The sequence below is a fragment of the Tenrec ecaudatus genome, chromosome 9, assembly GCF_050624435.1.
Source record: "Tenrec ecaudatus isolate mTenEca1 chromosome 9, mTenEca1.hap1, whole genome shotgun sequence".
In the NCBI taxonomy this organism is placed as follows: domain Eukaryota; kingdom Metazoa; phylum Chordata; class Mammalia; order Afrosoricida; family Tenrecidae; genus Tenrec; species Tenrec ecaudatus.
Window position 1 is genome coordinate 137221052 of NC_134538.1, and position 27840 is coordinate 137248891.

Consider the following 27840-nt stretch of genomic DNA (forward strand, 5'->3'; position numbering starts at 1 on the left):
TCTGTGCAGAGGAAGACATTTTTAACACATCTCTGAGCGGATTTTCAGGATTCATATTTCCAGTATCGACTCAGACACAATCAACAGTAGTGCCAAAACGAAAGAACACCAAGTCTGAGAAGAAAGTCAAATGCTGGTTTCCAACCAGAAAGATGACACAAGTTGGGCAGGCCACATGCCTGCCCTGTCTGAATGACTGTCAGTGGGGGTGTGCCAGGCCCCGTCTGAATGGCTATCAGTGGGGTGTGCCTGGGAGCCCGGGTACACTCTAGGAGAGCTAGAGCAGTTCCTCAGTGCCAGGGCTGGGCTGGTGCACTGATGTACCATGAAGCACCGGTGTTTAAGAGGTATGGAAACCCATTATGGTTAAAAAAAAGTGTAATAATACTGAGGATCAGTCTGTGGGTCTTCCTAGAAAAGAGAACTCTAATTTCATCAATGAGAACATAAAGGAGGTTAAGAAATCTCCCAAACCATTGGCTGCTCCCATAAATAGAACAGTTGGACCAGCTGTGAAGAGCCCAGATAAATTACATAAGGTGATCTATTACCTAAAGTAACTTTAGTGTCCTTTCCCAAATCCTTGTTACAGAGAAAAACATCCCCCTAGAAGTGGGGGCTGTGTCATGGCAAAGGATGAAAATGAATTGGCTTGGGCAGGCCACCTGCTTGAAGAGTGACACCTTGATTGTTGAACACACTTGATTGACGCCAATGGTTCTAGTGCTTCACAGACAGCAGGCTCATCATCAAAAGAATGGGCTCCCCATCCCCCTGACATTTCTCAGGACCAAGGAACAATTGCACAAGTTTTGTTAAGCAGAAATATGAGGTTGAACGTAGCTTTAACCTTCAGGAAAAAGACAAGTGAACTTGAAGCCTATTTGGTGAGGGTAGATCTCGGTGTTGTGGTGGATGGCCTTCCTGTGCATACCAATCGTTTCCAGGAAGAAAAACAATACATCTCACTTGACTGCTCTGTAGACTTGTTGCCTCTAGTAAAATCACTACTTAAAAGAAAATTTGAAGAACAGGTAATGGTTGGTTAAAACTAGCCGCAAGCAGTCACAAACAGAAATTATAAATGATAGACATATTCAGATTTTAAAACAATAGTTAAGTGGGATTGGGGAACAGGAAAACCATCCTACTTTGGTTCAGGGAAACACTATTGATTTAGCTAAGGATGCAGATGCTTGTTTATTACAATTGCATTGGGAAGTGTCATCTGCTAAAGAATGTTTAGTTATTCAAATTAGCCCTGAACTATATGAGCTCCAGAAAATGTCTCTTCAGACAACTCTGAGCTGTGGAAGAAATCGGAAACAATATATATATATATATATATATATATATGCATGTTCTGTTGAAAAGTCACATAATAAAATCCTAACTATCTACTTCACATTGAAGTAGAAAAAATATACCAAAGGAGCAGCATCAACTTCAATGAGATGAAAGTGCACTACAAAGATCGTTGGCCATTGCTACATCTGGGATTTATATGTTTAAAGACTACTGGAACCTAATACCCTCCTGCCTATTGCATAATACAATTTATAATATGTGATAAAATAACACAGGACTTATTACTAGGAACCACAATGACCAATCATCATGGATTAAAAAAAAAGGATGTTTTAAAAGGAAACAGTTAAATATGTGCAGCAGTTTTTGCATGTTGAAAAGAATGAAAATTGTAAAGATCACAGCAAATAATATTGTTTTCATTCACTGAGAGACTACTGTGCATGAAAAATGCCTTAATTATTAATAAGTCAATGTGTTAAAATACCAAAATCTCTTAAAAAGAAAACCAGCCCTGCTTCTGACATGATACATCATGGAATTAGAGCACAGGTTTACCTTCATGTAGAATGTTGTCAAACCCTATTTCACACCATTACAAACACCGGAGAATATTTTTAGTATTTCTGTTTTGGGTTTTGTATTTTATCGGAGTATCCTGGTATGTATGTATGTCTTATATGTGCTAATATGACTGCTTAACTGGAAATGTTGGTGCTACCTATCTATGTTCACTTTTTATTGCGTACAGATTTTTAATATCTTTAGTTTTGTATCATTTAAGTGTCTCTCATTGGAGTAAATTCACCAAATCCTTCTATTTTTCCTCTTTAAAAAGGAATGACATAGTACGTGTGATCTTGTGTTGCTTTCCTCGTGGCTTTTTCTAAGTCAAAATCACTCAAACATCCGATACCTCCGATGGCCAGAAGTTTTCTGGATCTCTGAGCACAGTGTTGAGGTAATGGCAGGGAGGTTAGAATGCTGTTTGGTTTGGGGGCACTGAAGTATGTGACTCAAATTCATCTTCATCCCATAACTCTGTGGCCGAATTAATTAGCTCCACCTACTAATGCTAACATGTCAGCACCAGATTTGTTCCCCTGGTGTAAGGTTTCCATTTACTGAGAGAGTTCAGAGACTCTAAGACTAGATAAGGGTTCTACAAGTTTTTGAAGACACACATGCAGGGAAAAGGAGTGGCCAGCATTCACGTAAATACCATCGGCTTCAAGGGTCATCACTAATTATGGAGGACTTTCCTGTTGCTGTTTTTTAAATCATTTTACTCGGGGCTCTTACAAATTTTCTAACAATCCATCATTCAGTGGCATTAAGCACACTTGTACATATCCTGCCATCACCGTTTCCAAAACAATTTCTTTCTACTTGAGTCCTTGGTATCAGCTCCTCTGTCTTCCCTTCCATCCCCCAGGATCACCATGTTGTAAGAGATTACCTTTAATTTTCATCCTTGGAGAAAGCCGAACTCTTTAAAAGGGGAAGGAAAACTCATTCCAATTGGCAGGGTATTCAGTGTTTGTACACATACTTTCTGTATTTATTTTGAAAAGATTTACATGTCTTTATCAATATTAGCTCTTTTATATTCTATCAGATGAGGTTTTTCAAAAGTAATATTTAAAAACATGGCTTAGGTAAGCCTTGACTGAAGTCCTCATATTATCACGAGGGATCTACAAAGTCCTTGGGGAAACTCATTATCTTTTCATTGCGTGTCTCCAGGATCGTTTGGAAGCATCTAGTGAGTACCTGGCTGCAGGAAAGGCACAGAAGGCAGGCAGGCGGATTTGCCCTTTCGAATGGAAGGGGCTGGCACAGCGTGTCATTTGAAACTGGAAAAGGCTGCAGCCCCTCCGAAGGAAGACAGGGCGACCGAAGCAGCTGACATCATGCTGATCTCAGCATTTCTTTACTGTGAGAATGGATTTTGGCTCTTGCTTCCGGCGTTTCCTATTATTGTTCATTTGGTTCTTAGAGCATCTCGGTTCTTTTTGTCTTCCTTGAACACACATCCTATTTGTTGGTTGAACGTCTATTAAATTACCTTGTCAGCTCCCACCAAAGGGCCTTTCATGCTCTGGCTGTTTGGGCTGTAAGAAACCATGGCAGGCAGGCGAAGAAATGTCTGCTGGATCTTCTGAAAACATCGTTGCCTGGTTCCATGAGCCCTTTGTCTTCAGACTAGCAACAAGGAGAAAGCAAGCAGATTGGCTTTTCCAGAGGTGATCATGGTGGGCACGCTGGGCTTGGAAACAGGCATGGAAAGAAAGTGGCGGGAACCCAGGGACTGAGTAATCTCCAACTCGGGGACTGAGGATGCCCTCGCTAACTGGGAGAGGAACGACTCTTCAGCAGGTAGTGCTGGGATGGTGTTTCATTCCTGTCACTCCCCACTCTGTGCATTACATGAGCATTGGTGGTGAGTAGTGCATTACACGGTGAGCTGCAAACCACAGGTCAATGGTTTGAAGCCACCGGCTGCTCTGCAGGAGAAAGGTGAGGCTCTCTTCTCATGTGGAGATCTCAAGGGCAGTCCTCCTCTGTCCCATAGGGCGGGAGGAGTCGTGGCTGACTTGATGGCAGTGGGAGTTGAGTCCATCACGGTCTCTGAGTCCAGGAAAGGTGCCTGTTTCTTCTGGAGGTCCAGTGAGTTATTCGTTTCAAAACTTCTTGGCATGAAGACATAAAAAACTGCATCTCCCTTCCGTCATTGTGCAATAGCAAACAGTGTGAAGGAACCAGATGGTGCTTGGTTAGCAGAAAGAGTCTTGCCTGGGGTCTTAAAGGCTTGTCTTCAAACAAGTGGCCATCTAAGTGAGGTATCCGCTAAGTTAATGTGGAAGAAGCATACCAGCCTGTGCGATCCAAGGATTTTGAATAATAAATTCCACATTTGAAAGCAGGAACAATATCAGACCGTACATTGTGGACACCCATTTTGCCTCTCTGCCTCGGATATCATATATATATAAAATCTACATTTCAGCAAGATCCCCGTGAGGTTTTTACAACTATGATTTATGATCTAGGAGAATCTACAAGAATCACTGGGGCTCTAGTAAAACAGTGTAGGTATTTTATCTGCGTGTGAAACCCAGCTCCAGACATGGTCACAGCCCTGGTCCACCCTGTGGCTGCCTGTCTGCGTACGTCAGAGCAGTGGGGGTCCACTTTGCTCACCGGCTGTTGATCCAAACTCACACACTCCTAGCTGGCTCTGCCTGGCACAGGGAAATAGCTTCCATTTCTTCACACACAGGTCCAACAGGCCAGACCAGTTCACAGTTAATCGCTCACCTTGAACAAACTTCTTTTTTATAGACTCTCCAGCATTCATAAAGGAGGCACTTCCGGATCACTATCAACTCTTCATCTTTTGATTATCAGCAATTTCTTAGAGATCGTCTTACAGACTTCCCCAACCCTGACACATTCAAAATTCATCTAAACAAAACATAATCTGCCTCCAAAAGAGCATATAACTAGCCACTGCTCACTGAGTCCTGCACACGGCCAGCTTAATGTTTATTCAGATTGCGCTGGTCATTTAACAAATAGTTCCTGAAGTTTTACCGCAAGCCAAGGACAGTGCTGGTCACTGGCCTCTGGAGACACAATTGTGAAGGAGAGAAATGAGGTCCCTGCTCTCTGGAAGCTTACATTTTAGCTGAGAGAGGTGTAAAATAAGTATGCTTTCAGTGTTTACTCAGAAATATTTACTGAGAACCAAGTATGCTCCTGACGACTCATTGAGACCCTATCGGGTAAAGAGAATAGCCCCTGTGGGTATCCAAAACAGTTCATTTTTTTCAAAACATACAAATTTTTATTTCTATATAATTCACATATCCCAGGGGTGTGAGGGGTGATACCCGGAGGGTAGATGGTGAGTGGGTTGGAAAGAGGGAACCAATTACAAGGATCTACATGTGACCTCCTCCCTGGGGGATGGACAACAGAAAAGGGGGTGAAGGGAGATGCCGGACAGGGAAAAATATGACAATATAATAATTTATAAATTATAAAGGGCACATGATGGAGGTGGGAGCGGGGAGGGAGGGGAAAAAAGAGGACTTGATGCAAAGGGCTTAAGTGGAAAGCAAATGCTTTGAAAACGATGAGGGCAAAGAATGTACAGATGTGCTTTATACAATTGATGTATGTATGGATTGTGATAAGAGTTGTATGAGTCCCTAATAAAATGTTTTTTTAATTCACATATCATATAGATCAGGGGTGTCAAACTGGCAGTCTGCAGGCCATGTGCAGTCCCTGAGATCATATTTTGTGGCCCATGATGGTCTGAAATAATATGAAAATAGGAAAAATTTTTAGGAAGGAAATAGTGCTTAGCCTAAGCCTTTCAAGGTACTTGGATCAATGGTCCAAGCACCTCAAAAGTGTGTGCACTTATTGCCACAATCAATTGTGGAACATTTTCTTCCTTCTTGCACCCATTGTAATTAGCACCTTCTGTCCCCCCAACCTCCTGGCATAACCACAAGAAACCATCGATCCAGGTGCTGTCTCTATAGCTTACCTATCCTGGATTTCATATAAAAAATCATACAATAAGAAAAAGAAACAAGCAAACAAACCCCGGAGCCACAATATATTAAGACCGAAAAATCTCACTTCAAAAGGAACTAGAAAGAAGCAATAAAACTAAGAAGACTTTAAAAATGGGTTGAAAGGGAAAACAAATGGTAAGATGTTAAGTTTTCAAAAAAATCATTTTATTGGGGGGTTCATACTACTCTTATCACAATCCATACATACATCCATGTGTCAAGCACATTTGTACATTTGTTGTCCTCATCGTTCTCAAAACATTTGCTTTCTACTTGAGCCCTTGCTATCAGTTCCTCATTTTTCCCCTCTCCCTATTCTCCCCTCCTTCATGAACATCTTGATAATTTATAAATTATTATTTTATCATATCTGACACTGTCCTTCATCTCCCTTCACCCACTTTTCTGTTGTCCATCTTACAGGGAGTAGGTTATATGTAGATCATTGTAATCAGTTCCCCCTTTCTACCACACCTACCCACCACCCTCCCGGTATCCCCACTCTCACCACTGGTCCTAAAGGGATCATCCATCCTGGATTCTCTGTGTTTCCAGTTCCTATCTGTACCAGTGCACATCCTCTGGTCTAGCCAGATTTGTAAGGCAGAAGTGGGATCATGATGGTAGGGAGGGGGAGGAAGTATTTAAGAACTAGAGGAAAGTTGCGTGTTTCATCAATGTTACACTGCACCCTGGCTGGCTCATCTCCTCCCCTCGACTCCTCTGCAAAGGGATGTCCAGTTGCTTACAGATGAGTTTTGGGTTCCCAATATGCATTCCCCCGTGTTCATAATGACATGATTTTTTTGTTCTTTGATGCCTGATACCTGATCCCTTCAATACCTCATGATCACACAGGCAGGTGTGCTTCTTCTATATGGGCTTTGTTGCTTCTGAGATAGATGATGGCTTGTTTACCTTCGAGCCTTTAAAACCCCAGGCACTATATCTTTTGATAGCCAGGCACCATCAGCTCTATTCACCACACTTGCATATGCACACATTTGTCTTCAGCGATCATGTTGGAAAGGTGCGTATCATGGGATGTCCATTTAATAGAACAAAGCATTCTTGTATTGAGGGAGGACATGAGGTTAAATTTTACCACGTTGTTATCTGCAGTAATCTTCTTTCCAATTCACTCTTTCTATGAACAGGGCTTTCACATCCCTGTTTAATGACATGAAGGAATTCAACAAAGCCTTAATCCATGTGGGGACCCATGTGGCTTCCACTGCCATCCTTAGTCCGAGGTGGTTCATCGTTATGGGACTAGAAGGCCTTATCTTTCTCCTTTGCAGCGACTGGGAGTTGCGATACCCTGACTTTGCAGTTAGCAGCCCAAATTGCAACCCATCTGGGCTCCTTCACTGAAGAAGTGAGTAGGGGAAAAAGCACTCACAACCACGGCATTGTAGATTATATACCCATTAGTTAAAGGCAGTGCATACAGACGTAAGAAAATCAAGCTGCTGGCTAATGGTCATTTCTTTGAAAGAACGTAAAGCAGGGCAGAAGAGCACAGCATGAGAGGTCACATATCTTTGGTTCTGAACTCTGAGAGAAGCTGGAGCAACCGTACGTTTTGAGAACATCTGGACTTACTGTTCTGGTTGTGGATCCACCTCTGGATCTTTGCTCTCCTCTCTTGGCCAATTGAAATAACACAGGCACTGGACCCAAGTGAAACAGCAAGGAATGTCATTCCCCCTGTAAACAAAGGGCAGGGTGAAGTGTCATGACCAATATACCATATGCTCCCCAAATTAGGAGACCTGTGCTTTTTAGCTCCTTAGACTTACAAGATTCGACCTTCTTCTCACCAGCCTTTGCCCTCTTCCCAGCCAGTCCCTGTCCATAAAAGGAGGTCCAGCTGTGGAGTCGGGTTCTATGTTCTCCAGGTGCATCCCTCCATTCTAAATGGGTCTGGGCAGGAAAGTGGGTAGACAATAGAGTCCTAAGCAGGGATTCCTGGTCCCAGTCAGTAGAAAGATACTGACATGTGTGCTACATACCTTCTCTGGCTGGAAGGGCCCTGTGGTTACTCTTCAGGCCATAGAAGAGTGGGAAACAGAGCAGCACATCCAGCAGGGAGTCATAGAAGTAGGAACATTGGCCTGGGGTTTTGTTCCCAGTAGGAGGAACCACAGTTACAAAAACCCTGAAGAAAGAATGTCCCTTTTTTTGTGTGAACAACAGAGAGGCCAGCGTGGCTTCATAGAGTGAACCAGCAAGGAATGGGACATCTAGGCTTGAGCAATAAACACCCTGCGCCTCCAGGAAAGCCTGGCAAACCCGAGTCTGGGTGAAAACACTGCATGCCGACAAAGCAAGTGGAGCATTTGGAGCAGGGAAGTAGCAAGGATTTCTATGCATGTAAAAAGCAGCCCACCTCACCCCCCTGGCTTGCGGGTGAGTTTGCCAAGAGACTATTGCAACCATCAAGGGAGAGATGAGCTCAGGAAAGGGTGACAAAAAATAAGAAAAAAAAGCCGTTAGCACATGGGGTGGGTTTGGACACAGAGAGATTGGAATCTCAAAAGTGTAAGTGCTGCGAAGTAAGAACAAAAAGGTAAAGAGCAAGGTATGTGAGGGGAGGTAGCCAGGGAGCCAGGAAAAGCTTCCCTAGGAAGGGGACACTGTCACTCATACCTGCATGACTGAAGATTGTCAGTCCTATCATGTGTAGGGAACAGTCATTGGAAAGCCCTAAGTATGGTGTCTGTCACCTGTCCATTGGTTTGTCGCCCTGTGGTAGCGTGTGTGGGTGTTGTTGTGATGTTGGGAACTACGTCACCGGTCACTCAAATAGCAGCAGCGTCACCCAAGGGTAAGAGCTTTCAGCAGAGCTTCCCGACTAAGCACAGACCACGAAGAAGGAGTCATCTGTCCACTTCAGGGGGATGAGCCACTGACAGCCTTGTGCACAGCAGCGGAACATTGTCAGATACTGAACGCCTGGTGGTTAGCGTCACAGCTTTGTCAGATAGAGCGCTGGAAGATGATCCCCTCTGGATGGAAGGCACTCAGAATATGACTGAGGACAAACTGCCTTCTCAAAGTTGAGGAGAACATAATGATTTGGATGAAGTGAAGCTCTCAAAGCCTTCATTGTGGGCGGAGTATGACTCCAACTACGGACAGATAAAAACATCTCATAGTAACTGGGACTTAGAATGTATGAAGTACGAATCTAGGAAAATAAGAAGTCTTAATAAATGAAATGATACCTTCAGGACCAAGGGTGTGAGGGGCGATGCTGGGAGAGTGGCGGGTGAGTGGGTCGGAAAGGAGGAACTGATTACAAGGATCCACATGTGACCTCCTCCCTGGGAGATGGACAGCAGAGAAGGGGGGGAAGGTAGACTCTGGATAGGGCAAGATATGACAAAATAACAATGTATAAATTACCAAGGGCACATGAGGGAGGGAGGAGCGGGGAGGGAGGGGTAAAAAAGAGGACCTGATGCAAAGGGCTTAAGTGGAGAGCAAATGCTTTGAGAATGATTGGGGCAGGGAATGTGCAGATGTGCTTTATACAATTGATGTATGTATATGTATGGATTGTGATAAGAGTTGTATGAGCCCCTAATAAAATGTTTAAAAAAAATAAAGGGAAGAATGTTCCTAAAAAAACAAACCAAAAAAAAAACAAATAAATGAAATGGAACACCTAAAAATTGATCTCCTAGGCAGTAGTGAGCTGACTGATACTGACCATTTTGAATCAGACCATTCTATGGTTTACTATGCCAGAAATGTCAAAGGCCATTCACAGTTGAAGTATTCTACCAACTTCTTCAGTATGAACTTGATGAAATATACAATTTTTGGTGATTGGAATACATAATTATTGGTGATTGGAATTCTAAAGTTGGAGCTGAAGAGGAAATAACAGTAGTTGGAAAGCACGACCTTTGTGGAGACAGCATGATAGGATTTTGCAAGACCAAGGACTTCTTCGTGGCAAATATAATTTTTTCAACAACATAAATGGCAACAGTACACATGGATTTCTGATAAACAGAGATCAAGTTGACTACATCTGTAGAAGGAGAGTTCGGGGTAGCGTAGTGGGTTACTCACCGAACTGTTAACCACAAGATTAGTGGCTTGAACCCAGTGGCTGCCCCATGGGAGGGAAAGATGAGCCTCTACTCTTGTGAAGAGTTAAAGTTCTACTCTGTCCTACAGGGTCCCAATGAATCTGCATTGGCTTGATGTCAGTGAGTTTAGTGGAAAGAGAAAATGGAGAAGTTCAATATCAACAGCCAAAATGAGGTCAGGGGGCTCATGGGACAGACAATCAATGGCTTGTGTGTAAGCTAACATCCAAGTTAAGGTTGCAGAAAATTAAAACAAATCCCAAAGAGCCAAAGTATGAGCTGAGTACATCCCACCTGAATTGTGAAACTATCTCAGGAATAGATTGGACGCCTTGAACATTAATGATAGAAGATTCAATGTGCCACGGGTTGACATCAAGAACATCAAACATGAAGGAAGGAAATGGCCATGGGTGTCAGAAGAGACTTTGAAACTTTCTTTGGGTCATAGAATAAAGAAAATATAAGAAATGATCAAGTGAAAGAGCTGAGCAGAAAATGTAAAGAGCAGCCCCAGAAGGCAAAGTAAAGGGTTATAATCAACTCTGGAGACCTCGAGAAAGGAAATAAAAAATAAAGGATATGTTCAATATATCTTAAGCTGAACAAACTGATGAAAAATTCAAGCCTCAGGTTACAGTATTGGAAGGATTTTATGGTGAAATATTGAATGATGTAGGAAGCATCCTTCAGGACCAGTGGTGTGAGTGGCGATACTGGGAGGGTAGAGGGAGAGTGGGTTGGAAGTGGGGAACTGATTACAAGGATCTACATGTGACCTTCTCCCTGGGGGACGGACAACAGAAAAGTGGGTGAAGGGAGACATCGGACAGGGCAAGATATGACAAAATAATAATTTATAAATTATTAAGGGTTCATGAGGGAGGGGGAGCAGGAAGGGAGAGGGGAAATGAGGAGCCGATGCCAGGGGCTTAGGTGGAGAGCAAAGGTTTTGAGAATGATGAAGGCAATGAATGTACAAATGTGCTTTACACAGTTGATGTATGTATGGATTGTGATAGGAGTTGTATGAGCCCCTAATAGAACGATTAAAAAAGAAAATGAAAGCAATACACAGGTCACTGTACTAAAATGAGCTTGTCAACATTCAACATTTAGAGGTAGCATCTGCTCAAAAGGCAAGAAGCAAGAAGTCCTCGCTGCATTAGGAATTGAGGGAAGACCAATTGAAATGTCTCAACAAGCTGATAAGGCACTGGAAACACTCACTTACCTATGCCAAGAAATTGATAAGACAGCTTCTTGGCCAACTGATGTGGACCCATTCCAAAGGAAAGTGACCCAACAGAATGTTCAAATCCGGAACAGTATCCTTAATATCATAGGCAAGTAACATTCTGCTGACAATAATCCAACAATGTTGCAGTGGTACATCGAGCAGGAGCTGCCAGAAATTCAGGCAGACTCAGAAGAGGTCATGGGATACCACTGCTGCTGGCAGATGGATTTTGAACCAAAGCAGAAAATAACATAAAAATATTTACTTGTGTTTTATTGAGTATGCAAAAGCATCTGACTGCATGAACCCAAACACACTATGAGCAGCCTTGAAAAGAATGAAATTTCAGACGTTTCATGTGTTCAGCAGGAACCTGTATGTGGATCAAGAGGCCGTTGTGTGAACAGAACAAGGGGATACTGCCTGGTTTGAAAGCGGGAAAAGTGTACTTGAAGGCTGTGTCCTCTCACCATAGGCACCCAGTCTGAATACTGAGCACACCATCAGATAAATCAGATTTTATGAAGAAGAATGCAGTCAGGATTGGAGGAGGGCTTATTAACAACCTGTGACATGCAGATGACACGCCTTGCTTGCTGAAAGTGAGAAGGACCTAAAATACCTGCTGATGAAGGTGAAGGATTGTCACTCAATGTAAAGAAAATCAAAATCCTCACAACTGGACCACTGGGTAACGTCAGGATAACAAAGAAAGACTGGAGACATCAAAGGTTTCATCTTTCTTGGATCAGAAATCAGTGCTCATGGAAACAGCAGTCAGGAAATCAAATCATGCATTGCGCTGAGTAAACCGATGCATACAACCTCTCTAAAGCGTGGAAGAGCAAAGAGCTGCGTTGAGGACTGAGGTGCATCTGATCCAAAGCCATGGTATTTTGAACGGTCTCATGTAGGGAAAGGTGGACATTGAACAATGCATTTGAATCATGGAGCTGGCGAAGAGCATTGAAAGTACCATGGACTTAGAGAAGAGTAAACCGATCTGTCTGAGAGGTGGAGTCTGAATGTTCCTTCGAAACAAGACTGGTAAGACTTCATCTCATATTTTGTATTGGTTATTTGGAGGGAACAGACCCTGTAAAAGGACACGGTGCTTAGTGAAGTAGAAAGGCTGCAAAAATGAAGACGAGCTCCCAGAGGATGGGTTGACTCAAGTGGCAGCAACAATGACACAGAGCTGGGCAGTATTTCATTCTCTTGCTCATGATATCGCTGTGAGTCAGAACCACTGGACAGCCCCTCATAACAGTGACAAGGAATGGAGGCTCTGCAACTGTCTACAAAGAGTGGGAAACGCTCCCAGAGCTACCGTAGTTTCTATTTGTGCCATGCTCACTCCCACTGCAATGGTTGGCACAGCGACTGGTTCCCCAGTGTGAACTAGAGGCGGGGCAGTGACCACCTTGCACAAAGCACTCCATTATAGCATATTCCTCTGCAAAGATCTACAGCTCTTCATTTAAAATGCTTGTGTCTGATGGCCTTGCGAAACCATTTCTAAGAATCTATTCTACAGAGACAAAATGACATAAATATAGACTACATAGCCTTTGCCGTGTCAACCAATGTGTTAGCAAAAACTGAAACAGGCTGAAAAATACCCGTCAATGAGGAAAGTGTTGGATAAATTATGGTAACCATACATATGACATTTTTATATAGCTACCGAAGGAATCAATTAAATCTGTGTTGACTTAGACAAATTTTACAATATTCTGAGCACCAGACTCGAATACAAAACTAATTATTATGTAAAATATAGTAACAGATACAATGATTTTAAAATGAAAAACTTATAGTGAGGTTATGACATGTTCTGTGTTACCACATGACTGTGGTGGTGGTTTCATACAAGAGGGTAAACCTGTCTAAATTCAAGGAGTTGGCACTTTTAATGAATGTAGTTAATGGCTTACCAATTGTTTCTCATAAAGTTGGTAACAACTATTCTACACCTAAGAGTATTTATTAAAATCCTTACAACTGGACTAATAGCATCATAATAAATAGAGAAAAGATTGAAGTTATTTCATTTTACTTCAGCAAATGATGTTCATGGAAGCAGTAGCCAAGAAATTAGTCTTTGGAGCCCTGGTGTGATACATAGTGATTACACATTGGGCTCTAACCTGAAGGTTAGCAGTTTGAAACCACCAGCCATTCGGGGAGGGGGGGCTTTCTACTCCCCAAAAGAGATAGTCTCAGAAACTCACATGGGCAGTTCTATCCTATTATACCGAGTCCCTAGGAGTAGAAATTGACTCTGATTGTGACTCATAGTGACCCAATAGGACAGGGTGCAACAGCCCCTGTTCCCTTTTCATGGGAGTAGAGAGCCTTATCTTTCTCCTGCACAAGACTCTTTTAAAGTGTTGAAGAGCTACAATGGAACTTGGAGGATTAAGGCGTTCCTGACCCGAGCCCTGGCATTTCTGATTCCCTCATACGCATATGACAGCTGGGCAGTGCACCATGAAGAGCACACAAAAACGGATGCACCTGAATGATAGTGTAGCAAAGAATACGGAGCGTTCCAGGGGCTACTGGCTGAACAGACAAATCTGTGTTGGATAAGCACTGCTACATTGCTCCTTAGAACTTGTGGATTGGATCACTGAGGATTTGAGAGTCGAGACGCTGTCTCACCTACTTTGGACATATAATCAGGAGAGATCACTCCCTGGAAAGAATATCATAGTTGATAGAGGGTCAATGGAAAAGAGGAGGATCCTCTAGGAGGAGGGCAGAGGAGTCTTTGGCTGTGACACTGGCCTCAGACCTAACAATGGTGAGGATGGTGGAGGACTGGACAGGGGTTCTTTCTGTTGGACAGAGGGTCACTGAATAACAACCCAAGCAAAGACACCGACCAACATCAACTGAATCTGTCTTTTTTTAAAGAAGATTTGTATATCCAAGAAAGAAAAATATGAATAGTAATCATGTAAGGGATGGATTTGGAGAGGAAATCTCAAGCCCCTGTCCAGTTAAATTATCTTAATGTGAAGATATGCATTTATTGTCTAAGGAGTACGATGGCCATTGAGTTGCTGCCTATGTGGCTGTCCAACCCACCATCATGGTAGGCCACAGGGAGTCCACGAAAAGTCTCCTTCCAACCACACAAAGAGCTCAGGACCTCTTGGTCTCCAGAAACATGATGCCCAGTTCCAAAATGACACCAAACAGCAGCATACTCAACACCCTCATAAGAAAAACAAAACGCAACAGCAGAGGGAGTTGTAAACCTAACGATGTTCATAGAAGAATCACACGCCATGAAAAGGAGTTAAACTAGGTAAATATTTGGGGTGAATATCAGTACATGTAATTATTATTTATTGTGGGGAGAAAGATGGGAAAGCTCTTGTTTGATGGATTGGTGACTTTAGTATGCTTATCTGCATTATTTGCATAATGGACACTGTCCACTAAAAGTTACTTAATGAGGTACATTTAGTTAAATGAATAATTGAGATTATCCATTAAAATTCCTTCATTTTAATTAAATAAAACGTATATATCTACATTGAGTACTTACCATGTGTAAAGCATAGAGCAGTGGCTCTCAACCTTCCTCATGCCACGACCCTTTAATACAGTTCCTCATGTGGTGGTAACACCCCAACCATAGATTATTTTCATTGCTACTTCATAACTGTAATTTTACTACTGTTATGAATCATAATGTAAATATCTGATATGCAGGATATATTTTCATTGTTACAAATTGAACATAATTACAGCATAGTGATCAATTACAAAACAATATATAATTATATATTGTGAAATATTTGTGTTTTCCAATGGTTTAGGTGACCCCCGTGAAAAGGTCATTTGACCCCAAAGGGGTCTCCACCCACAGCTTGAGAACCGCTGGCATGAAGGGAGATCCAACAATGGGTTTCTGCCCTGAAGGAATGTACCATCCTAATAACTGAGTGATCCTAATAACTGTGATGCAAAGCAGACGATAGTAAATGGTATGAGACGCTCAAATGACGTCTATGCGAGTTTGCAAGCGATCTCACACACTCGGGCGGCCGGTGGAAGGGGTCAGGGAAAGTTTTGTGGAGATGGCGTTGTGCTGGATCTCAGAGTGGACGCAATCGGACAGGTTTATCATCTTTGATGTCTCATCTTATACCAGGTACCCTGCTCTCTCCTTTTAGTTCTATCGAGGACTTGTTCTGGCCTGACCCCCACCTCATGCCTAGATCACTCATCGCTCAGGCAGTCACTTTAAAGATAGACCCCCTTAAGCGCTCATTACCCCCAAACAGGAAGGTAATTTAGGGTCCACGAAGCCTTATCCCAGGATAAGGGACACTATAGCAGTTGCACTTGTATCTTAAGCACGATCTTATTATACTTAGAGATCCATAAAGGACCATTGTCATGCAGATGATGTAGGACTGAGCAGCATTTCCTTTTGTTGTAGGTGAGGTAGTCATGAGTTGGTGCTGATTCAACGCAAGCTAGCAAGGCAAACAGTAATCCATCTTGTAAAAATGGTTTGTTCATTGTTCTGGTACATTCACCTATCATAGGTGTGTTAGGCTGGGCTGTCTAGGAAAACACACCAGTGACACTCCTCTGTGTATAAGAAACAGCACTAACATTAGAAGTAACCTTCTGCCAAAAAGGCCTCCAAGCCCGTCCAACTTCCGTCCAGGGGCTGACGCCAGCCAGGGCCCTCTTCCCACTCACATAGCTGCAGGCCCAGCATGTAGAAAGGTGAAGCGGGACGCAGGGAAACCATAGGTCAGTAGATGCACAGTTGCAGGGGTCCAAAGACCATGGAAACATGACAGGGAACCAGTAGCTCTCAGTCTTGGGTGGCCCATACGGGCTATCCCCGGAAGCAGGCCCAGCATCCCAGCAAGCAGAAAGGTGAAGAGAGAGAGAAGGTAGGGGGTCTCCAGAGTCTTTCTTACAGAAAGGCTGCACCTTGTAGGGACATTATCAGGCTGTGGCTTGAATGACAGATTGGACTCCACCCTTCTACAAGCGCAAGTTGACATGAAATCTAACTACCACGTAGCGTAGAGAGTGTAGCTATGCGAAAATCTTCAGATGAAGCTTTAGAGGGCTCATCACCCAACCTGGGGCTCTTCATGATCTTCATTTTGGTGCTAAAGAGAAAGCCTGTTTGAGACCTCTCACACTTGACTGATGCACCCCAGGCTCTCTAATGTCACACAGAAGTATCAGCAAGTAAAGACGAGTGAAGTTCAAGTCACGGAAACGTTGTCCAGCCCAAGCCCTTCCAGGACACTCTGCTGGTGCCCTGCCACACAACCAGCACTTGGATGCTTCGTGCTTCATGATCGGATACCCTTTCTGCAGGCTAATACAGTGTTTTCCTTTTAGGCATTAACTCACAGGGCAGGGGTCTCCGCTCCAGCTTCTGCCTGGATTTAACAGTGACCACTGCTGATACCGCCGGCCTGCAGAGATTCCTTCTCTTCAGAGGCATCTTCTTTTTGGAAACTTTGTGAAGGTCAAGAGAATACAGAGTGAACTTTTTTTTAAAATAATCCTTTTGTGTTAACAGTATTTGCTTTAAGGATTATGAAGATTTATTTTTTCCTTCTTGCAGCAATTGGATTGTTGCCGTGTGTGTGTGTGTGTGTGTGTGTGTGTGTGTGTGTGTGTGTGTGTTGGGGCGGGAGGCGGGCGGCAGTGGAGTTGGTGGAACACTGGAGTGGGAGAAGAGGCTACAAACGTAATATCATAAAGAATAGGAAGATGTAAAGGTGTGGTTCCTTAGAGCAGGAAAGGAAAGGCCTCTGAGGCAGATTCATGGTCCTCTCAGGTATGGTAGAAACTTCTATGTGAGAATATATTCCATGCTGAGAAGTTTTTTTAGTATGTTTTTTTAAGTCTCTGGACTTGAACATTAAGCCCTTTCTTTCCACGTGATTTGATTTGTAGGTGAGGACTTGTAGGGGAGCTGGCCTTCCTTTGATTTAAAGTTCTCCCCTTTTAAGATTAAAAATCTCAGAGCCTCTACATGGCTGGGTCTGCACAGAGAGGCCATTCAGGGCTCCATTTCCACCAGCCTTTGCATCTTTAAGCCTATAATCCTCCAGAACAAAGATTTGTCAGCCCTTACCCCATTCTTTTCCAAACAGTGTTCAGAACCATCCGTTTCAACTAGGTTAAGTGCTAAGTAAATAAACACGGCCAAACACTTTCCATGATGCCTTGGTGAGGATGTGTCAGAGACATGGGTATTTGATCAATCTGTGGCTTTAGGGAATTCGTGTAACAATCTTCAACCACCTCTCAAAGTTTCTTGTGAACTTCTACGTCCCCAGAAACATTGGATTGACACCCACCTTTAGATTTTTCTTGTTCTCATGTATAAATTTTGATGAAAGATTGTCTTGATTGCTATCTAACAATGACCAGGCTGTGGAGCCTGGTGGTGTAGGGGTTACCTGTTGAGCAGTTAACCTCAAGGTCCAAATCTCAAAACCACCAGCTGCTCCAAGGGAGAAAGATGAGGCTTTCTGTTCCCGGAGAGCTCTCCGGTCTCAGAAACTCACAGCGGCAGTTCTGCTCTGTCCTGTAGAGCTGATATGAGTCAGAACAGATGCCACGGCAGTGAGTTCTATTAGGTAGAGACAACCGAAGCACAATTCCTGATGCCCAAGTTCAGCTCTGAACTTTCTCACAACACAAGGCTTGACAACTGGGAGTTTTTCTTAACCCTTTCTTCTCTGACTCACTCTTGGAGATCCTCGTAGATAACCAAGAAAAATGGCCAATTCAGGTCAAGTATTAGGTAGCTGCCAGGGGAATTTATCATGAAGCCAGTGAAGCACAAATTTGTGGTAGCTGAAATTTATTTGTACTAGTCCCTAACAAGACTTCAAAATTCTCTTCATAAGTCTAGGATCATAAAGTAGTCCCAGGCCTGTGCCTAACATAAAGAGTACTTAGAAACTCTGATGATATAATTAGATCAACTCTTCCCCCACATCTCCACAGTCTGGCCCTGGTAGATCTCACTCAGCACCAAACCCTATGGTTAGCACCAAAGAGAAGGAGCTGGATTCAATGCTACACATTATCTCTGGTCCAGGTCACAGTGACTCATTCTATGCCCATTTGGCTCCCCCTGTCCAAAGCCCTAGTGGTGTAGTAGGTTATCTGCCATGTCAGTAGTTCGAAACCACCAGCCACTCTGGGGAAGAAAGATGAGGTTTTAAATTTCTGTAAATCGTTATAGACTTGGAAACTCACAGGGGAAATTCTACCCTGTTCTATAGGGTCACTATGAGTTGGAATCCACTTGATGGCAGTGAACTTCATTTTTGGGGGGTTTTGTCCATAGTCAGAAATGTCACCTTAGCAAAAGTACTTACAGCAATGACATTACTAATGAAGTTACAAAGAAAAGTCATCTAAACCATCAAGCCAAATTAAAAAAAAACAAGCAAACTCATGGCCATAGAGGCAATTTTGAGTCATAGTAACCCTAAGGGACATGATAAACCGCCCCTGTGAGTTTGAGTCTAATAACTCTTTAGAGGAGTAGAAAGCCGGTTTTTCTCTTGACAAGCAGCTGGCAGTCTGGAACTGTTGACCTTGCAGAAGACAGCTGGCCACGAATCCATGAAGTCTCCTAAACTATCAATAGTCAAAATAACTTGTGAGCAACTGTTAGAAGCCAACTGAATTATCTTCGTTTTCTGTAGACAATTTTATAAAGCCATTGTCCTATTGAGGATAACCATTGTGTGCAGCCTATGGAAGATCAAGCACAATCCCTAGGTTGGGAATTTTTGTTGTTGGTTGGTTGATTTTTGGTAATTATTGAGAGATAATTTACATAGCATACAATTTACATACTTAGAGTGTGCACTTGGGTGGTTTTTAGTATATTTATAGACTGGTGGGACCATCACCAGGATCCATCTGAGGACATTCTCTTCACCTCAAAAAACACTCCACAGAATGATGAGGGCAATGATTGAACTGATGTGCTTTACACAATTGGTGTATGTATGGATTGTGATAAGTGTTGTATGAGCCCCTAATATAAATTTTAAAAAGAATGCCACAGTACTTTTTAGCTATCACTGTCCAATCTTCTCTAGACCCTGTGCCTAAGCAACCACTACTTGTCTTTAGATAAGTTATTTTTAAGAGACATTTATAATGTTCTTTGGAATTAAAATTTTTTTCTATGATATTCTCTTGTTTGAATTTCCCACTACTCCTATATATTGATGTGGAGAAATAGCTGCGAGTCCTGGTGTCTGCTCTACAATTGTCCAACATTCGTAACTAAATTCACCATTTTCTTCTGAATAAAGGCAGAAAGTCATAGGATTTCCGAAGACTTTATATCCAAGCAAAGGCTTAAAAATGGAAAAGGGTTGAAGCATGCCCATGGTTTTGGACGGGGTTCTTTCTTCTTCACATAGTAGGTCAAATAGGATGAGCGAGCATATCACTTTGGGCTTCCAGAAGCAGAGACAGGAAGGGGGAGTACAGGACAGGTTCACGTGTAGTCTGGGTTGGATGTGCCCTCTTTGAAGCTGGACAACCAAAGAGGCTGCTGTTGAGTGAATACGGACTCACGGCAACCCCACGCGTGGCAAAACGCTATGCTCGATAGGCTTTCTAGCCTGTCACCTTGGGAAGTAGAGTACCAGGCTTTTATTGTTGGGTGCTTTGGGGTGGGTTTGAACCACCAACCTTTCAGGTAATAAACAAAATAAAGTGAACAAAAAACCCAAACCCACTGCCATCAAGTTGATGCTGACTCATCATAGGGCAGAGTAGAATTGCTATACGGGGGTTCTGCGTGTAAATCTTTGTGGAGACAAACCATCTCATCTCTCTCTCATGCAGAGAGGTTGGTGATAGCTGCCCCTTCCTGGGCAAGATGGCTGCCAGCAGCACCCAACTCATGGTCTATGCCGTCAGCAGAGAGGAAAGAGAGTGTTTTTCTGTCGACCTCAAACATAGTCCCGGAATACAGTGTCCGACACTGAACTGACCTGAACTTCCAGAGAGGAGGAAGGAGTCAGGTTTAATCAGCCCAATGGACTGAGAAGAGAAGGCATTATTTCACAAAGAAGAAGGGAGTGTGTTACCAAAAGAAGGGGCTTGGGGCATGGATTCGGGGCAGGCAAAAACAACAGACTGCAATTAAAGAGTGCCACAGTGTGAGTCATACAATTTGGACTTTAGTATTGTCGCTAAGTAGTTGTCTTACCTTAGCAAGTCCCTTAATCTCCCCAGGGTTTGGCTTCCAGTTCTTTAAATTATAGACTTGCTTAAGATGCCCTCAAAGGTCTCTGCTATTTTTGAATGCGATATCAGTGATATATTGGCCAGCTATTTTGCTTTTAAGTAGGTATGACTAAGCCCAGTTTTCTTTGATCAAATCAGTTCAGGGACTTTCATCGGAGCGCAATCGGCCACACAGCAAATGCGGTTCTGACCTGAGTCAGGAGGTTGTGGGCTGCCTTTCCTACTGGGCATTTCAAAGCATCTAGCTCATTTTAAAAATTAGTTCATGCAGACACATTTGAACTCTTCGCTTCAAGAAAGAGCAATGCTGGATGTCCAGTTGAGCCCTGGTGGCGCAGTAGTTAAAGCACTTGTCTGATAACAACTGCTGGTTCAAGGCCACCAGCTGATCGGCAGGAAAAAGATGGGGCAGTTTGCTTCCATAGAGATGGCAGCCCTGGATGGCCTCTGGAGCAGTTCTCCTCTGTCCCGTAGCGTCACCTGAATGAACTCAATGAGCAGGGATCTGATTTGGGGGGGTTGGGGGTGGTTGGATGCTAAATGGTTCCCTGGCCTCTCTTTCTGGTTGTACTAACCACTGTGCAGTTACTTAGAAAGACTCAGAGTCAGGCTGCCAGCATCACTGACCCGTCTGATCATTTGCAAACTATTATTGCAAACTATTATTGACCCATCAGGGAGTCACGAGAAAGAGCCAAAGAGCGCTCGGTCTTGGCCGTGCGGACACACGCTCCCGTGAACAGGAAACGTGGCGGTGGAGAGCAGCGGGTGTAGGCTTAGTCTGGGGGGGGGAAAAGATAAATAACAGAAACCCACAGGACCGCCATGACTGACGTGATGGTCCGGTTGTGAACATTGGACAAAGAATGAGTTGTTACAACATTGCTCTTCAAGTACTTGGACAAATATTAGGTTTAAGGGCCACAAGGACTTAATGTAAGCGTATTTAAAGGATTAAGTGAGGTATCATTTCGTATTTAGCAACCTGAAAGGAAGGGACTGAAGATGGTGCTGGGTCTTCTTGTAGGGACCGTGGGCCCCTCCCCCACACCCCAGCTGAGACTGATGATGCCAGACAGATAAGAAGCTACGTTTTCACTCACATAATGCGGGTTTCTGGGATGGGCAGGGCAGGCTCACAGGCAAGTTAAATAAAAATGGCTTGAGAGATAAGGGCGGAGTGAGTAGCTTGCATTTTTATTGGGTTTGGGGAGAGGGTTCCCTCTTGTGGGCCAATGCTTATATGGTTTGAAATTTGGGCCAGGACCAAGAGAGGGAGCGCAGGGCTTTGTTAGTTGTGGACAGAGAGAAGGGGACATGGGAGGGCATGAAAGCAGTTGGCAGCCAACCATCCAACAGAGTCTGACTCTACAAGACACTCTGCTCCTGTGCCCTCTCCCACGACTGGCATGTGCACAGAACATGTTAGTGACCTGCTTCCATTGCCGTTCTTCTGTGTTTCCTTCTCCTTGTGAAACGTAGGGATCTCCTTTCCGTGTCCTCAGGTATTAGCTGCAAGATGCTGAAGGCAATCTGAGATGGAAATGCTTAATAAATAGTAGAAGCAAACGTCTCTGGCATGAGCGGGCAGGCTTGTCTCAAATTTAAGGGTCATGTGATCAATGACACACAGCTCCCCTCAAGGGCAGAAGAGGAAGTTTAATTCCTTCATTTCCTGGGCTCCGTCTTCACATGAAAGACCACAGTGTAGCACCTTTTCAGAGAGCAATTCAGAGAGGAGGAGGAGTGGGAAAGCAAGGCAGAGACATCTCTTGCTTGCCTCACAAATCTTCTATGACTCACAAGACCCGCCTGGACCATTTTAGGATCAAGCAAATGAATCGTCAGAACGGTCTGAGCAACCAACTGGTCCGGAAAATCAGCTTGTGCTGCTTTTGCTCTGATATTGTGAAAATATTGTTCTATTTGGACTTAAACACCACCTGACAGCTTTGTCCGGGCAAAAATAGAACAGTGAGTGTTTGGACCCGTTGGCATGCAGGCCTGGAAACCAAATGAACTGGGCTCATCTGTTTTTATTTCCTAAAGAGAGTGAAATGCCCCAAATCAGCATTGAGTCACCAGAGAAGGCATTTAGCTCTAAGTCATAGTGACATGAACATGTGGGTGCTGTTTCCAGTCCAAGAGGGCAAGCAAATAACACCAGAAACTTCTGGGCGAACAAAGACGTTATATGGATAATGACATTATTGATTTAGGAAATCAATGCCTATTGGAACTGTGTACAGTAGAACCCCGGACCTCGACGCTAATCCGTTCTAGAACGAGCATCGAGATGCGATGCAGTTGAGTTCCACATCAGCTTTTCTCATAAGAAGTAATGGAAAACAGATTAATCCATTCTCAACCACCAAGTTTTTACCCTAACCTTGCCTTTGTATAAGAGACAGGACACAGAAATTTCAAAGTAAATAAGTTCAGATTTAAATAAGTTAAATAAGAAACACAACATTAAAAAAGTTTTAGCAATAACACTATGGCCCGTACCTTGAGCTTGATGAGGCTCTGGGTCTGTGGACACGGATGTGGAGAGGAGGGATGGAGAGCGAGTCGTTGTTTGGAAGGGGAGTCCCTTCCATAAAATCAACTGGGAGCTGCTTTTCAGGAGTTTTTCCCCTTCTTTACTTTTTTTCACTAGGAAGTGGCTGGCTTTCTCTTAAAAAAAAAAAAGTCTGCCTAATGTGGTCAGCTGTTGGCGTTTCCTTCATTGTTTTCTAAAAGGGTTTACTAAATTATCATCAACAAAATCGATAACATGGTTAACCAGTTCCTTATCATGATGATTCTTTTAAAAAAACTTGTTCTTAGTACACGTTATCTAAAAACAGTACAAAAGCCACAAAAACTAAGAAAATTATAGTAAAATGCTTGGAACACAGCTGAAAAAGTGTTAACGCATACTAACAACGCCAATTAAAGCCGAGTGACCGAAACATGAACTGCTTTGGTTGACAAGAATCACGTGTGTTGGGTCAGATTCCGATGTTTTGTTTGAGCTCTGATGCAAAATCTTCTCCACATTTCGCGCCAAACTCCGCTTATGTGGAGTCCTGATGCGGTGGCGTACCGGGGTTGTCGTGGCTTTAAATGTGTCGGTTGAAGAGCTGTGGGGCCAGAACTCAAAGCTCATCCGTGTCCCCAATCACCAGTAATGAGTGGACAGGTGTGACAGGTGTGCGTAACCTTCCCCGCCCGTTTCTGTAGCCCCCACGCCCTCTCAAAGTAACTAGGGCCGCAGCCAAGCTGAAGCTGCCCGAGGATAGTTATGCACCCTTCATGCCTTTGACTCATGCAGGATGTTCTGAGGAAAATAATGGGGGGAAAAAAAGATCTTGCAGAGGTTGCGCAAAAGAATTCAGAAACCATCCTAATTGCAGAGAGTGATCTTCCTACTATAGGTCATCGTTATTGTGAATTGATGTCTTACTAAAGGCTAGAGCAAGGGTAGTGGAGTAAAGCTAATTTTCATGCGTAACTGTGAGGAAAAATCGACTATCAAAATGGGTTCATTTTCTTCGATTACTTGTCAGCTTTTATGGAGACGCTTCTTGTCATCTCTTTTACAGACACAGCTGCAAATGTGGTAGGCTATTTTGGAGCGACTAATCTTCAAGCTAAAATATATGGAAAATGAAATTGCTAATGTGTTCTATGGAGTCCGCCGTTCCAATTAGACCATTTCTGTTTGCTATTATTTGCCTGTGGTTTACCCACAGATGCCCATCAGAGCTGCTTGTACTTATAGTGGAGTTGACATGATGCTTGAATGCAATTAGAAAGCTCTGGAATCAAGATCTGCTACTCACTCTGGGAATGAAGGAAGCCACTGGTTAAGCCTCCTGGAGGACTGGCATGCCTATTTTACTGAAATCATCGATGAGATTAGGCAACTTGACTCCAGGCCATGTGACCAATAGGTAGCACTGAAAAATTCACACACACCTACCCAGAAAAAGACTCTATGACTCCCTCCCCCAACCAGGTCTCGTTTATGGTATTGACTTTTCAAAGATACTTTTACTATGATATACAGAAAGAGTTATACACCACCACTCAGGACATAGTCAGACATCTTCATAACTGAGCCAAAGGATTCACCAACACTTCTGGCTTTTGCTTACCTGCGTGCTAACATTTCTGATGCACCCTAACGACAATGGTTGTGATAAAGTTTTGTTTCGACTTGGTTGGGCCAGAATTCTCAGTGGTTACATAGTTAAAACCTGATAATGCCCCTTTATTGGACCTCCCATAATATCATCAGCTCCAAAATGGGAGTAGTTCATCCATTAAAGGTTAGGGTAGGACCCAACACCCTTCTTCAGGTCAAAGCCCGAATGGAATTGTCTGAAAGGAAGTTCCCTTCAGGGTGTGAGCTGCTTCCAATAGAAGCAGCAGCCTGGAAAACTTGCTCGCCTTTTGCAGCGTCTGGATTCTGCATCTTGCTCATTGCCCTGGGGTTCTTTGGACTTGAGTCAATGGCTTACCAGGCTGCCTGACAATCCTGGGAGTCATCTTCGGTCTGCCATCTGCTCTGTCATCCTCAGCTCTATTTTCGTCTGCAGCCCCCAGCCTGTCATCTTCCTGCTGGTCTTGGTCTGGTCAGCCCCTGCAGCTCAGGAACTCAGGAGGAGAAGCCTCCATCCTAACATCTGACACACAGACTTGGAACCTGCCTGATTTGGACTTGCCTGCTTACACACCTGCGAGGCATTTTCCTGATATAACTTTCTCTATGTATGCATGCGTCCCTGGTTTTGCTTTTTTCTGTAGAGAACCCAGCCAAAGACACTGGCTAAGATAAAAAGTATGAAAAATAAATGTTGCTGAAGATGTGGAGAAATTGGAACCCTCATCCACAGCTGAGAGGAATTCAAAATGGTACAGACATTGGAGCCGTTTGGTTGTTCTTCAGAAAAAAAAATCGATCATGATTCATCATGTGATCTAGCAATTCTGCTCCTAGGTTTGAAATCGAGATTCAAAAGCAGTGATGCATTAAAATAAAACAAAACAATAAAGTTACTGCCATCGAGGCAGTTCCAAGCAGCAACCTTGCACATCATCATGTTGTATAAAATAGGAGAGGCACATGTATACAGACCACGGTTACTGTTGGTTAGCAGAGCTCGGTGGGAGAGGGAAGCAAAGTCTTTGCTTAGGAAGCCAGAGTGTAAGTTTCTGGTGATGACGAACTTGGTCACCGATACTGCTGGGGGAACATTTGTCAATAGAGACACGGATACGTGTTGCGCAGCATAATCACTGTGTTGTCAAAGAAGCATGCATGTAAAGACTGTGAAATTGGCCAAGGTTTTGTCTGTCTTACCACAATAAAAAAACATTCCCCGCTGACTCATTCTATTGTTATCAGGGCCCCGGAATGGGTCTCTACCTGCATTTAAAAGATCTCTGATCCAAATGTTCTCTCTAGTCCTGTTGCAACCTGGCAGTCCATTATTTAAGGACACACGTTCATTTAGAAACAAACCATAGCTTCTAAAAACAAATCCATGGATTGGTCACGATCACCCAGCTTGATAATTTATTGCAAATTTGGTCTTGTTTTCCTCTCCTCTCATCCTTGAGTACACTAATAAGTGTTTACAGAAAATCTGCTAATATAAGACACGACACCTTAAGATCACTAGGAGAGCCAGCTGCATATAACTTAAGCAGGTGAGGAAAGCAAGAGAAAAAAGACACTTGAGTCACCTGAGACACGGGAGGCTGGTCTATGACCTTGAGAGGCTTCCATTGTGTCCCCAAGATTAGTGGCTTCTTTCGAAGCTACTGTGGATATCAAATACCACCCAGGTCCCCAGAATGTGAGGCCAGCTGAATCAAGCCATTGTGTTCAGGGCAAGGGCTTTCTTCAGGTCCTCACTCCTGTCTACCCTCTGCCCTCTGCCTCTCCAACTTGTGCACATTTCCTTATGCACAAGATGGGAGCTGTATGTTCTTAAGATTCACAGTTCAGGAAACATGCTAACCTGCGTTAGAGCTAGTTTTTCTCTACTAAAGAGTTGCCCTGGTATCAGGCATCAAAGGGGGAAAAAATCGTATCATTCGAGTGGGGACCCAAAGCCCATCTGTACACAACTGAACACCCCCTTACAGACGGGTTGTGGGGGGAGACAAGCCAGTCAGGCGGAAGTGTAGCAACGATGAAACATACAACTTTCCTCTAGTTCCTAAATGTTTCCTACTGTCCCCCCGACCCCCCTCATGATCCCAGTTCTACCTAACATCTGGCTAGCCCAGAGGATGTACACTGGTATAGACAGGAACTGGAAACAGGGAATCCAGGACGGATGATCCTTTCAGGACCAATGGTGAGAGTGGCGATACTGGAAGATAGAAGGAATGTGGGGTAGAAAGGGGGAACCGATTGCAAGAATGTATGTATAACCTCCTCCCTGGGGGATGGACAACAGAGAAGGGGGCGAGGGGCGATGTCAGACAGTGTAAGACATAACAAAATAATAATTTATAAACTATCAAGGGTTCATGAGGGTGGTAAGAGAGGGAGAGGAAAGAATAAGCTGATACCAAGGGCAAATGTTTTGAGAATGATGATGGCAACAAATGTACAAATGTGCTTGACACCATGGATGTATGTATGGATTGTGAGAAGAATTGTCCGAGGCCCCAATAAAATGATTAAAAAAGAGAGTTGCTCTGTTTCACCTCTTGGTAGGAATTGAACTGCAGTGTCCGCTCATTCCCAATCATAATGCCCCTCGGAAATGGGTTTGCTTTCTTCAAACTACCGTGGCAATTAGTGTCGGGTGCGCTTTAAGCCAGTGTCTTTTGAGAGAGAAGCAGAGTTAGGGGAAGACAGAAACCAGAGGCCACATGAAATCTCCAGGGAGGGCAGAACAGAAGCTGCCATGAGACGAGGCCTTCTCCTCTCCGCCCCCAGGACGAGTACCTTACAGAAAGATTTCCCCCGCTAGCTAGTGCCCCCATAGGGAGCTACAGCTTCCTAAATTATGAGGAATCCGACTGGTTTGCTAAAGCCGCCCGCTTGTACCCCACAGCCCGAGATCCGTGAGGCGGCATGCGCCACATTTTGTTCTATTGTTCAGGGAACGCTCAGTTTTGTAAAGTTTAATCCTGTATCAACCCAAGTGTAAACCTTGTTTGGGCCAAAAAGTGGCTCGATACACTTGAAAGCCAAAAATTATTCTTGGTATAAAAATTATACCCTTTAAAAATGTATTATGGGAAAAAGGGTTGGGAAGGGACTTCTCTTAGGTTCAGTGAGCAC

At 43.6% G+C, this 27840-nt stretch overlaps 1 pseudogene; it reads left to right on the plus strand.

The window, feature by feature from the left end:
* The first annotated feature begins 362 nt into the window (after positions 1-362).
* On the plus strand, positions 363-27624 carry LOC142456160 (KATNB1-like protein 1 pseudogene; annotated as a pseudogene).
* Positions 27625-27840: the final 216 nt, after the last annotated feature.